Raw genomic sequence first — 14,062 nt, forward strand, 5'->3', positions numbered from 1 at the left:
GCCGAACCATGGAAGTATATATTGATGACATGCTCGTCAAAAGTATACATGCGGCAGATCATGTGAACGATTTGAAAGAAATGTTTCTCACCCTACGAAAGTTTCGGATGAAGCTGAATCCAAATAAATGCGCTTTTGGGGTGCGCTCTGGAAAGTTCCTCGGTTTCTTGGTTAGTCAGCGAGGAATAGAGGCAAACCCTGAGAAGATAAAGGCTTTGATTGATATGGAATCCCCTAAAACCATAAAGGACATACAAAGGTTGACTGGACGAGTCGCAGCGCTTAATCGGTTCCTGTCCAGAGCCACCGATAAATGTCTCCCTTTCTTCAGACAGTTGAAAGGAAGACAAACAATGGACTGGACGGAAGAATGTGAAGCGGCATTCCAACAGTTAAAATCATGTCTCGGTTCCGCACCTCTCTTATCAAAGCCCGAATCGGGGGAGTCTCTGCTCCTTTACCTAGCGGTGTCCGAGGCAGCGGTTAGCTCGGCCTTGATACGAGAATCCGAAGGAAAGCAACTGCCGGTTTACTACGTCAGCAAAGCATTATTGCCGGCGGAAACAAGATACCCAAGCCTGGAAAAAATGGCCTTGGCTTTAATCATTTCCTCTCGTCGACTCAGGCCGTACTTCCATGCCCATACCATCATCGTAATGACCGATCTTCCGCTTCGCCAGGTATTGCAGAAACCAGAAGCTTCCGGCCGACTCACGAAATGGGCCATCGAATTGAGTGAATTTGACATTCTATATAAACCGAAGGCAGCAATCAAAGGGCAAGCAGTAGCTGATTTCATCGCCGAAGGAACTCCACCATTCGAGCTCCCGGTCAACGATATGCCAAAAGATGTTGCAGTTCCAACAACACCCGCTCCCCCGACCCTCACCTACCCTATTCCCTGGAAACTATTTGTCGACGGTTCTTCCAACTCGAAGGCAAGTGGGGCTGGGGTTGTGCTGGAAACCCCCGATCATACCTATATGCAGTATGCCTTACGACTTGGATTCCAAGCGTCGAACAATACGGCGGAATATGAAGCATTGTTACTCGGCCTCCGTCTCGCCGCTAGCTTGGAGGTCACGCACCTCAGTGTTTTCAGCGACTCTCAGTTGGTTGTTAATCAAGTTACCGGTGTGTACCAGACACGAAAAGACCAGTTAAGGGCGTACATGCAGAAAGCGAAAGAACTTATCAACGGATTTCAACTCTGTCGTGTCACTCGGATCCCTCGTACGGAAAACAGCAAAGCCGATTTGTTAGCAAAGCTCGCCTCAGCCGATGAAGATGAAATACCCAGGTCCGTCCCTGTCGAATACGTCGATAAGCCGAGTATAGATGAACTAATTAGCGAGGCCGTCAATACAATCAACTCGGAACCATCCTGGATCGATCCAATCCGCCAATACCTTGACGAAGGGAAGTTGCCCGAGGATCGCGCCGAGGCTCGACGAATTAAGATCCGAGCCTCCCGTTACACCATACTCAACGGAACCCTCTATAAGAAAGGTTACTACGCCCCGTTGCTGCGGTGCCTCAAACCCAGCGAGGCAGACTATGTATTACGAGAAATCCATGAAGGAATCTGCGGAAACCACTCTGGAGGGCGATCTCTCGCCCATAAGGTCCTACGACAGGGATATTACTGGCCCACTATCCAACACGACGCTCGCCGGCTCGTCCAAAAATGCGACAAATGTCAACGATTCGCAGCGATTCCGAGGCAAGCCCCCGAGGCACTGACGCCGATGACCGGTCCCTGGCCCTTCGCACAATGGGGTGTCGACATCATAGGCCCGCTCCCTATGGGAAAAGGTCAGACCAAGTTTGCCGTGGTAGCAATGGACTATTTCACGAAGTGGGCCGAGGCGGAGCCATTAGCTAAAATAACCGAGCAGAAGATCACCGAGTTTGTGTGGAAAAACATTATCTGTCGATTCGGAGTGCCCCGCACCATTGTCACAGACAATGGAAAGCAATTTGATAATAGGAGCTTGGGCGAGATGTGCGACAACCTCGGAATCAGAAACGTTTATTCCTCACCTCATCACCCTCAAACCAACGGACAGGTTGAGGCGGTTAACAAGATTATCAAGCAACATCTTCGGACCAAGTTTGGCCGGGCCAAAGGAGCATGGGCCGAAGAGCTCCCGAAGATTCTTTGGGCTTACCGAACTACAGCTCGAACAGCCACAGGAGAAACTCCGTTTTCACTAGCTTATGGCTCGGAAGCCGTCACTCCCGTTGAAGTCGGATTACCTTCGGCTCGAATCACCTCATTCAATGCAGAAGAGAATGAAGAACTCCTTGCACTCGGACTCGACCTTTTGGACGAACAAAGGGAAGTGGCGCGGCTGCGCACGGAGGCACGGCAACGACAAGTGGCTCGGTTCTACAATACCCGAGTTAAGGTTAGAAGGTTTCGAATGGGAGATATGGTTCTCCGGAAAGTTTTCTCCAACACCAAGGAATTTGGATCGGGTACGCTGGGACCCAATTGGGAAGGACCCTATATCGTCTCGGGCACCATACGACCAGGAACGTATCGGCTAGAAGACCTAAACGGACAACCATTGCCTCACCCTTGGAACGCTGAACACCTTAAGGTCTACTATCCTTAGCTCGGTACTCAATGTTTAAAGACTCTGAACTAAGAAAGATTAAAGCCAAATCAAATGAATAAAGCTAAGTATTTTTCTTTCATTCATCAAAGCACGTACAAATATAATGTGTGACTACATCAGAGTAAAAAAAAAAAAAAAATCAAAGGGCCCTGGAAACTGTCCTCATGCACCGGCCTCGCCCCCAGCAGCAGTGTCTTCGGCAGCGGCGTCCGGGTTCTCGGGTTCCGAGGCTGCTCCACCCTCGATTTCTGAAAGGTCAAGGTCAGGAAAAGATTCCTTTATATCCTTGACGCATTCCAGATATCCGCTTTGGAACAAGCGGTCCCTCTCGTCCTCGAACTCTACCGACTCAAGGAAAGCTTGGACGGCTTGGTCCCTGGCCTTCTCAGCCTCCCGAGCCTTCTCGTCGGCCTGTCGAATACGCTCCGCCGCCTCAAGCTTAGCCTGAGCTAAGTCATCTGCGCACGAAGCATGAACTGCGAGAATTCGCCGGTTCTCTTCTTCAGCCTCGGAGAGCAGAGCCAGTACCCGAGCGACCTCCGTTCTCGCTTCATCCAAGGCTCTTACGGAGGAAGCCGCCTGCTCCCGCATCTTCGGCAGCCTTCCGGGCAAGAGCCGCCTCGCCTGTCAGGATGCCGACCCGGATTTCGGCCTCCTCGCGTAGCCCTTCAGCCTCTGACAGAAGGGTCTGCAGCCGATGAGTTGAGGATAGCTCCTTGCTGGCCTTAATCAAGCAGGGAGCGAGTTCGAAAAGCATCCTCGCTGCATGGCTGACGGTTTGCGATGACGGGGCGTTATAGAGCCTCACGAACTCTCTTTCGCCACCGTGGGCTAAGGCCCAGGGAACCATCCCCGATACCACTTGCTGCAGGACAGACGGCCCTTCCTGGTTCGTCTCCTCCCCTCTGGAGGATGCGGTCCTCGTCTCACCTTCCCCTCTGGAAGACGCGGCCCTGGTCTCTTCCTCCCGTCTCGGAACGTCCGTTTCAACGTTCGCCGAGTCGGGTGCCGCCTGAGGTTCCGAGGCAGCAACCGCCGTCTCTTCAGCCCTTTCTTCTGGGTCAGGAATTACGACGACGGGAGGGGCAGAAGAACTCGCTGGTTCTTTCTCCTTCCGCATCACCTTTTGCCTCTTAGGCGGCCGAGGCTCCGACAAAAGAACTGACCGCGGAGGAGCCTTCAACTTCGTGACTGCCCTAAGGGGAGGACGAGCTCCAGTCATTTCTGAGGGAGCCGGCTCGTGAATAATCCTGAGATTGGGACGGGCTTCAGGCAGATCTGTAAAAAATTAAAAAAAAAAAAAAACGAAGTAAGTCAGGGGAAATTCGGAAAACTCAGAAGACACATTTTCAATTACCTGTGACTTCCGAGTCTAGACCTGCAAGATGAAGGCGTTCCGGCTATAGAAGCACCTTCCAAGACCTGTCAGCCGGATCCAAAGTCCTCAACTCTTTGATCCGAGCCGAGGCACTAGAGCCGAGCTTCGCCCGCTTCTTCGGGATATCTGCCAGGCACAAGTCCTTCAGACTCAGAATATTACAAAAACTGAAAAAGGACGAGAGAGAGAGAACCCAAGTCACCTGCCCTCTGGAAGGTCCGAGGAACACGAGCCTCGTAAGACCCGGAGTCATCAGTCTCCCACCGACCACATGCCCAAAACCAACGCTCTCTCCAATGTTTGTTGGAAGTGGGAGGGTCAGTTATCAAGGAACCGCCTCCGCCTCGCCAAGCAGCGAAGACATAGAAGCCAGGGTAGTTCGGATTCACCCGCACTTGGTACAGGTGGAGAAATTCGTCGACTGTGAGCGGTGGCTGTTCCATCTCGGCCCACAACACCGCACACCCGAATAAATTCCTCCACCCGTTCCGGACTATCTGCCCCGGGGCAATCTGAATGCGAGACAACACTCCCCGGACGATGGCTTGAAGGGGCAGACGCAAGCCGCATTGCATTGACACTTGGTAAATGGCGACCGCCCCAGCAGGAGGGTGATCCGGCAAATCATTTGGACGGGGGAGATAGGTGACGACCGATTCGGGGATGTGATACCCGATCCGGATTCTGTCTAAGTCCGCCTCAGTTAAAACTGAGGGAACTGGACCGCTCAAATCTTCCCCCGATCCTTCTCCTTCAGACTCGGCATGCGCCGGTTCATCAACTGGAACTGGGTCGGAGGTTCCCTCGGCAATCAACATTTCATCTTCTTCCTCCTCATCTTCCTCCATGCCCCTTGGGAAGTTAGGCCTTCCCGGGCGGGTTAATAAAGACGACCCACCACGAGAAGGAACAACCGAAGCAGGGCGCTCCGCCGGAGCTTCAGTGACTCTCTCAGATAGAAAAGCAGCGTTGGCATCCACTGCTATCTCCGTCAGTAAGGAAGGCGATTCCGCAACATTCCAAAAACATTGCGCTTCGCCTTCGTCTCCCGAAGCTCCCCCCTGGGGACTTCGAGAACCCCTATCCGCCATTATTATCTAATAGAGAGGGAGGAGAAACTCACCGGAGGGAGAAACGAAAACGGAAATGGCGGAAGGAAGCGCTGACGGTTAAGGGAGAGGAAAGGAAGAAGATGAAAGACTGAGAAGGCTCCAAAGGGAATGAAAAGTAGGAATGGCAATAGAAGTTCAAAATGCGGACCCCCACCAATTTATAAGATTGCCATACGGCGGGAGTAATTAATGAGAAAATGATTCGACGCCTGCATCGATTCCCCACTCGACACGTGGTGCTCGTCGACTGACGACAATAATGCCCTTGCTACGTGTCCAGCCCTCATTGGCGGGATGAGCGACTTGACGGCTGACGGCGCATACGATGTCAGGAACCGAACCGCCCCCCGTCAAAGGCGACATGGAACGCATTAAATGACCACCTACTGTCTCGGACTGGGTTATGAACCGACTCAAAACTCGCTACTCCTAAGTGTCATATGAAACACACGGAGTAGGGGGGGTTTACTGTTGGGGATAAAAAATACAAGTCCGCAGACTCGGACTTAATGCCTCGGATCACAAAAGGATGTATCAAGTCCGAGGCATGGTTCGCTAAACCGAGACAAAGGTTGAGTCGGTTCGGACGACTCATCAGCGTCCCGGGCATGCGTCGGGCGGACCACCCTGCCAGACCGACCATCGCTAGGACGAGCCTCATCCCGGATATCTTGGGATAAGATCTCCGACCCCGAAGCTCGCGGGATCGGATGAAGGCTCAAGATGGGCACGATCCTATCCCCGTGATCCCAGGAGAAGATCCCGCGCTCAATATCAGGAAGAGAATCCTCGTGCGACACACGCCCCAGTAGCTATAAAAGAAGGACCCCTGTCACCTTGAGAGGTACGGAAAAAATCCTCTCTAAAAAGCTCCTCAATACTTTTAGACCTAGAATCCAGGCCTGACTTTGGCATCGGAGGGTCCCCTGCTCAAGCCAGGGTCTCCTTTGTCCCTTTTTCTTTTTGTGCAGGTACACGAAGGTCCAAGAGGAGGAATCGGACATTTGCATCAACACAAGACAAGGGGAAGAAACTCTTTATTGTAATTCAAGGCCTGGATTGGCTGGAATACATGGGAGGATTCACCCTGGATAATGTTAACAATGGGGTTTTCCAATGTGTTGGGACCCGCTTAATATTGTGGCAGAGGGTTCTAGAGTATTTGGTTGTTAGCAGCGATCGTGTCAAGGATTGTGATCATGATTTTTTACTTAAATTTTGAACTGCATATTTCAAGGAGAAATAAGGCTCAATTGTGTGACCCCTAAATTGATGGAATACACAATACACATTTTCATTGTAGTTCGACGGTAAAGGTTTTGGCGAGGGCCTAGGCTATAGCAGGGAAAGTGACCTTTAAATCAGCATGGCCAATATGTCATTGTAAGATAAGGCCAAAGGAGTGAACCGCATAGGTTTTTGGGTCACACCCACTTGTCGATTTTGGTTCAAGTATTGAGGCTCCATATGAGTTTCTACTATTGAGCCTATTTATCGTTGTCCCTATTGGGGGTGGATGGTACGCCCTATGCAGAAGCAACTAGGTTGTTGGTTTTTGTTGAGTGAGATGTTGTGGCATTTCCATTTCCTTTCCATATCCTATAGGCTTCCCTTCGAATTTGGTTTTCTACATAGGGGAGGCTTAATGAGGCTAAGGGGAGATTGTCCTTGCTCTGATTCCACCTTCCACTTGTTCCCCTGCATGAATGAGTTGTGTGAAATTGGCATAAGGGTATGAAATTAGATATCCTAATATGCTTGGGTTTGCTAAGTGGACAATCATGGAAACTTACTCTTTGTCGTCAACAAGCATTTTCATTTTAGCGACCATGGCTTACCATTGCCCAACATAGGCCACTAAGGATTCGTCATTTCTTTGCCTGAGAGTAGCAAGATATGATCTTTTAGGTGCTATGTTCAAATTGTATGTTATGTAATCAACAAAAGACTTGGAAAGTTGTTCCCAAGTCTTGATCCGATAGTATTCAAGCGATGTATATCAATCGAACGAGTCACCTTTTAGGGATTTTTGGAATAAATGGATGAACACCCCATCATCTCTTTTTAGAGTGTCAAGTTCACGAAAAATGCTTTCAAGTGAGTGGTGGGGCATCCTGTAATGTTATATCATTTGAATTGGGTACCTCAAAATTTTGAGGTACCTTGATATCTGGGAATGGACAATAGTCCCTAAATGTAGTAGATGGGATATCCACCACAATTGTTTCTAGAGTTTGCTTCTCATGGCCTTGAGTTGTTTCTCAAATTGCTCCTAGAGTCGGTGAATAAGGTTTTTGACTAAAGGAGTAGTGCTCCTTGTGATACTCTATTCTCTTCCTCCTCATAATGGTTGACTTCCTTGACGTTTTTTTAATTATATCCTTGACTAAGGGGGCTTGTTGGACAGGAACTGGGAGAGAGGGTAATTGGAAATAAAAAATAAAAAATTAGTTGACGGGGGGAGGTTGACTATTGAAATGCACATTACTATTAGAGTGCACATGATTGGAAAGTAAATATTATGGTTGACTAGAATGAAAATGCTTAGGTTGACTAGAATGTAAATGCTAAGGTTGACTAGTTTGCTTTAAATTGAAAGAGGCTCCCATTAGGGGATGTGTTGGAATATGGACCTCTAACGCAAGAGGATACTGGAATTGAACTCGGCTTCCGCTAGGGGAGCAACTAGAATTTCATTGACTGTGCAGGATTGGATCTAATAGACTGATGTGAGCGCAATAGATAGTTGTTCTAGTGTGCTCTAAATTGAAGGTGTGGCCCCAACTTGGAGAAAGCAGGCCATGAGATCTTCAAGGCTTTTCAAGTTGACAACCATGCCAACCATGGAAAGAGCTGTGGTGAGTTAAGTCGTCAGGAATTTGGGCGATCCTGAGGGAGATGGACAGTCGGGAAAGTCTCCTTGAATGAACATGGAATCTTGGGCGTGAGTACGAATGATGCTTCAATGGGTGGGTGCAGACTTCAAAAGGCGACGAATCCATAAACAATTTTTAGGCCCAATGGTGACAAAGTGGCCTTTTGCTTTCTATTTGTTGGATCACTTTTGCTTTCTCTTGCGTTCTTTTATATATATCTTTTCCTTTTAGTAATGTAATAAAGAAAAGGAAGATATAAAAGGGAAATTACAAGCGGGAAAGTAAATGCCAGACTAGTGTACACTAGAAGAGAAAGTTAAGTATGAGGATTATAGTATTGGACCAATATGCACTAGAATGGATCGTAAAGGTAGGAGGGTAACTAGTTCCAGTATTCACTGGAATGGCAGTAAGTAAAGGTAAGAGTATTCACTAGAATGAGAGAAAGTAAATGCGTAAAGCAAGTGGGACCAATATTCACTGGAATGATATAAAGTAAATGTAAAAAGTAAATGGGGCCTATATTCAATAGAATCATAGAAAGTAAATGTAAAAAGTAAATGAGACCAGTATTCACTAGAATAACATAAAGTAAATGCAAAAAGTAAATAGGACCAATATTCACTTGATGACAAAAAGTAAAGGAGGGGTCAGTATTACACTAGAAAGAAAAATAAGTCGAAATTATGGCATCCCAAAAAACTCATAAAATCTCATGTTTCAAGTGGGGCCTTGGCTAGTGGTTAGCAATCACCATTGGAGTTATGAACACGTCCATGAAGCGCAAACCTAGTTCTTTTGTTTTTTTCCTTCCATTAGTGTAGCTAGGGTATTGACTTGGATATGTTATGTTCAACTGGAATTGCCACTAGCTGAATAGAGCTCTGAATTTATAGTCAATTAAATACCACATAATCCCTCTCAGAGTTGGGGAATTGCGAAAAATCCCCAACTTGAGTGAATCTTGTGATTAGTCCACAACTATGGATTTTGAGCAAAGGGTCCTTGGTAACAAAAAAAGGAAGGGATTAGCCACCCTTTTCTACTTGCATGAAATATTCTCTACTTTATGGGATTTTAGAATTTTTGTAGATTCGATAGAATTTTGGTGTTATTACATTTGATCATACTTTGTGAACCTATAAAGATCAGGGCAAGCAAATGAAAGGAAAGGAACTTAGCTTTACTTCGCAAAGCAATGGCCTAAGGTAGGCAAATAAAATAAAAAGCATCTAGCCTTTCTCCATAGAGTCAAGGACTCAAGGTAGACAAATAAAATAAAAAGGGTACACCGAACCTTACTTCAGTAAGCTAAGTACTCTAAGAAGCCAGTAAATTAGAAAAGAAATAGACAAAAGAGAATATTGTAAAATAAAAATAAAAAGGGATGAGTGAGTGTTACAAATGTGCTTCAAATGTGTGGAGTGAAATGTAATTTGAACAAAGATATGAGTGAAATTGCGGTAGAACCGCTATTGTAAAAGTATGGAATTAGTTCAGGTGTCCTAGAGGGGGTGAATAGGACTTTTCAAAAATTATTTTCATATAACAACAAACAATGCCTAACTTTAATCAAGATGAGTAAGGCAAAGTAACTCTATGGCTTCCAAGCTAATAAAGGGTCCAAACACATAGGCTTACACAGGATTTACATGTAAAGCAACTAGCTTATGAAGATAGTGTATGTGATAATGTGTGTGATGTGATTCCTATCAATACTTAGACATTTACTCAATCATGCATAACAATAATCATTTGATAGACATAAGCATAATTAGATCAATGCACAAAGAGTGATCCCAAACACAATCATATATAGTGGTTCGGCTACTTACCTACTCCACTCCCGACTGACGCACTCTCCTAGAGTGTACTGGATTTCACTATCTAATGGTTTTAAATCAGGTTAACCATGAACATACACAACCTACACAAGATTAACTAAGGAGTTTACACAAGGCAACCTTAGATTCCTACACAAGGTGACAAGTCTTACGCAAGGACACAACTAGGAGCCTACACAAGGCAACACGTCCTTTACAAGGAAAATACGTCCTACACAAGGACAACACGTCCTATACAATAACAACGTGTTCTCCCGTCGGAGGCCTACGGAAGGTCTTGGAGAGTTTGTTAACTCAACTTTGAATCCCAATCCTACACAAGGAAAGGGCTTTAGACTCAATGAACTCTATATACTTACAAGTGAGTGAGTCCCTTTCTCACACAATTTGAGGATGATCTTCTTCTTGATGAAGAATCTTCAGATCCCTTGAACCGCAATCGCTTCTAATGCTTCAAGGTTGTAAGGTTTAAGGTTTGGAACTATCTTCTCTACTAAATGATATGAGTTAAATACCTAGAAAAGATTCCCATGAGCAAGCATTCAAGAATTCCAACACAATGATTTTCCTATAAAAAGTGCTAATGGAAACTCAATAAATGTCAGAGTTCATAATTTAATCCAAGTAAAGAAGATGACAATAAATGCACGTGTTATGTATTAAATAATGAACTCTTATGGGAAAAGAAGGCTTGAGGATGAGAGTATGATCTATTATAATAACTCTCTCAAAATTCCTTCAATTTTTGCTCTATTTGCTAAGAAGCAACCTACCGGTATATATAAAGAAGAATCCTAACGGTAAGAAAATGGGTAGAAATCTGTCATTGTCGATGCTATCGAGTGGTCTTCGATTCCATCGAAATTTGAACTTCGATGTTCTCAAGCCTTCATCGATTGCATCGACTTCCTACACTCATATATTCATTTTTGTGTCAAACAGATTTTGCTCGATCTTATCAAGGACCCTTTGATTCTATCGACGTGCACTTTAATGTAATCGAGAGGATGCTCAATCCCATCGAATTCTCTTTAGTAAAATTACATTTGGTTGCTAGAAGATTTTGTCCCATTTTTCGATACAATCAATCATCCTTTGATGCTATTAAATTTTGAAGTTCGATGACATCGAAGGGTCTTCGCTGTAATCGAAAAAGTTGGATATACTTGGATAGCTTGCTGAACGAAATGTTCCTAATTTTTTATGTAATCAAACAGTCTTCAATTTTATTGATAACTTACTCTTGATATGATCGAAGGTGACTTGATTATATCGATGAACACTTAGAGAGTATTTTTTTATGTAGACGAAGTGCCCTTAGTCGATTCAATCGAAACGAGTTCGATGCTATCAAAATTTGAATTTCGATGTCATCAAACTCTATTCGATATAATCGATAATTCTTAGTAGATGATTATTTTTTTGCTGGACAAAATGGGCCTATTATTCAATGCAATCGAACCATGTTCAATAAAATCGAAAATGTCTTCGATTGCAAATCGATATAATCAAATGTGACTCGATTACATCGATGAACACTTAGAGAGTATTTTTTGTGTAGAGAGAGTGCCCTTAGTCGATTCAATCGAAGCGGGTTCGATGCTATCGAAATTTGAATTTCGATGTCATTGAACTCTATTCAATATAATCAACAATTCTCAGTAGATGATCATTTTGTTGTTGGACAGAATGGGCGTATTTTTCGATGCAATTGAACCATGTTCGATAAAATCAAAAATGTCTTCGATTGTAATTGATGCAATCAATTCTAAGTGTTCAAAACTTACGCTTATCAAAGATGATTTAAGAATGTTGAGGGTAAGTCTAAGTTAAATGGGGTCATATACTTCAAGGGTTTGGTTAGGAAGTGAGGCTTTGTTTACTTGTGTGGAGTGCTCGAACTTCTTCTTGGTTGAATTCTTTAATCTTGTAATCTTCAGCTTGGGGCTCACTTGTAAGACTGACTCAACACTCATGTAATTTGACAAACCAAGTCATTTTCAATGGGAAGAAAAATGAGAAATTAAACATCCTTTTTTCTACAAAAAATAAAAATAAAAATTGTTGATCAGATACCCTAGATTCCAACCCTACTCTTAGTTTTAATGGCCTTTTTCGTTGGTTTTCTTCTCTCCTTATTTTATCTCGTAGGTTAAGCACTGTGTCGGCGTGGTAAGGAATATTTTAACTTCTTGGAACCTTGGATTGAACTCTAAGCACCTCACTCTCTCCCTTTGGACCTCTGTCTCCTCTTGTCTACTAAGCCCCTTTTATAAACCACAAGACCAGCCATTACATGGCCTATGATCAAGTTTCCAAATTACATTGTGTTTTTTCTGCTCATAAGAGTTGAAACTTGAAAAAAACTTTTGGGAACACTAGCCATGAAATGGCTAGTGACCCATATTGCCCTTTTTTGCATATCATTGGCTAGTTACAGAGAGTATTTGTGTTTTTGGAGAGTCTAGATGAGTGGTTGAGATCCGATTTGCTGGGTTTGTATCCCGTTGATTGGGTTCGTTGGCCATTTTCGGAAGGCTTTGATGATCCTTTCCATTTGACCCGTTTGGATTTTCAACACCATCCACATAGAGACGTTTTCATCGATATAAGACACAATTAGGGTTTTCGGAGAGCCTGGAAAATTGTATAATATCTTGAAATTGCATAGAATAGTCTACCATGGCACACGGAAGCTTGGCAAAGCTAAGGAATGAATGGTTATGTCCTAGATGGGGTGATTATGACCAACAAAAATTTTATCAATTAAAACTCAAATGTTTACTTAAACTAATATGCCAATTAAACTAAGCAAGTCAATTTAACACTAAAGCTTCCAAGCCAATAATGGATCTAATCACATATACTACTAAAGATATGTCAATTATGCAACTAGTATATAATTGATAATAAGCTTGTGTGTACATTACAAGTACCTAGCATATAATTCAATTCAATTATTTATATAATTTACCTATTCAAACACATATGCATCAATAAAATTGTACATAATTTATAATCGCAGGCACAAGCATATATAATGGTTCAGTTTTCTTACTTCACTTCTAGCAGACACACTCTTCTTGAGTGTACCGGTATTCACTATTAAAAGTTTTAAATCAAGTTCACCTCTAACCTTTACAATCATACACTCCTGCCGAAGGCCTATAAAAGGAGTTACTCACATACTCACATGTGTTGAAGGCCTACGCAAGGACTTACCACGTATATACCCGTGTCGGTGGCCTACACAAATACTTACACACATACTCACACATGTTAGTGGCGATATAGTCCTACACAAGAATGTACGCAAGTTTATGTTATAAACTTTACACTCAATTATATACATGGAAGGAGTGTGTAGACTCTTATAATTAATAACTTGTCAGATTAAGCCCGTTTTATAGTGCCTTTTTGGGTTGCTTGATTGTTATTCTCCCATGCTTTAATTAACTCTCCTTGTACTCATTTGATCATTGATGCCGATGCTTGCCAATGCTCTAGGTCCAAGATCTAACACCTCGCATGCAATACTCCATTGAGGTGACCAAGGTGATGAGAGAATGGTGAAATCTCCTACAACTAATGGAATGTTTTAATCCTAGGGGATTCACCTAGATAGGTCTTCTAAAGAATTTAGATCCTCTAGATGAAGAATATACCAATAAGGTTGGATCTAATCTCTAGAAAATGGTAGAGTTCAAACTCGTCTTTAAGGTAGAGGTTGGAATCCTCATTATAGTGTTATCAATGAAGATGAATTGAAATTCATTGGTTTAGTGGCTTAAGATGATGGATATGAACATGGAATCACCTAAGCTTTTATTGCACCAACAACCCATCATTTTGCTCAAGAACTGAATGTCGTTTGATAAGAAATTGATTTACAACAACTATAAAACAGCTAGTTAACAACTCTATCAATCCGATTGAAATACTCTTCAATGAGATCAAAGGTCATTGGATAGGATTAAATGGTGGGTCAATTAATCGAGAAAATCTAAGAACTAATCTATTGAATTGCTGAACTGATTCTTTGATCGGATCAAGTGGTCATTCAATTCCATCAAGTCTCATTGATAGCATGTTGATGAGATCGAGGACCACTCAAAAACTGTTATTTTGAGCATATGATTTCACAGCAACTTTACGCCTCTTCTATCATTACTTATCATGCTCCAATTAAGTTTCTAAGGCTAATGGATGTACAATAAGGTTTACCTAT

This window comes from Magnolia sinica, chromosome 11 (assembly GCF_029962835.1).
Source record: "Magnolia sinica isolate HGM2019 chromosome 11, MsV1, whole genome shotgun sequence".
NCBI lineage: Eukaryota > Viridiplantae > Streptophyta > Magnoliopsida > Magnoliales > Magnoliaceae > Magnolia > Magnolia sinica.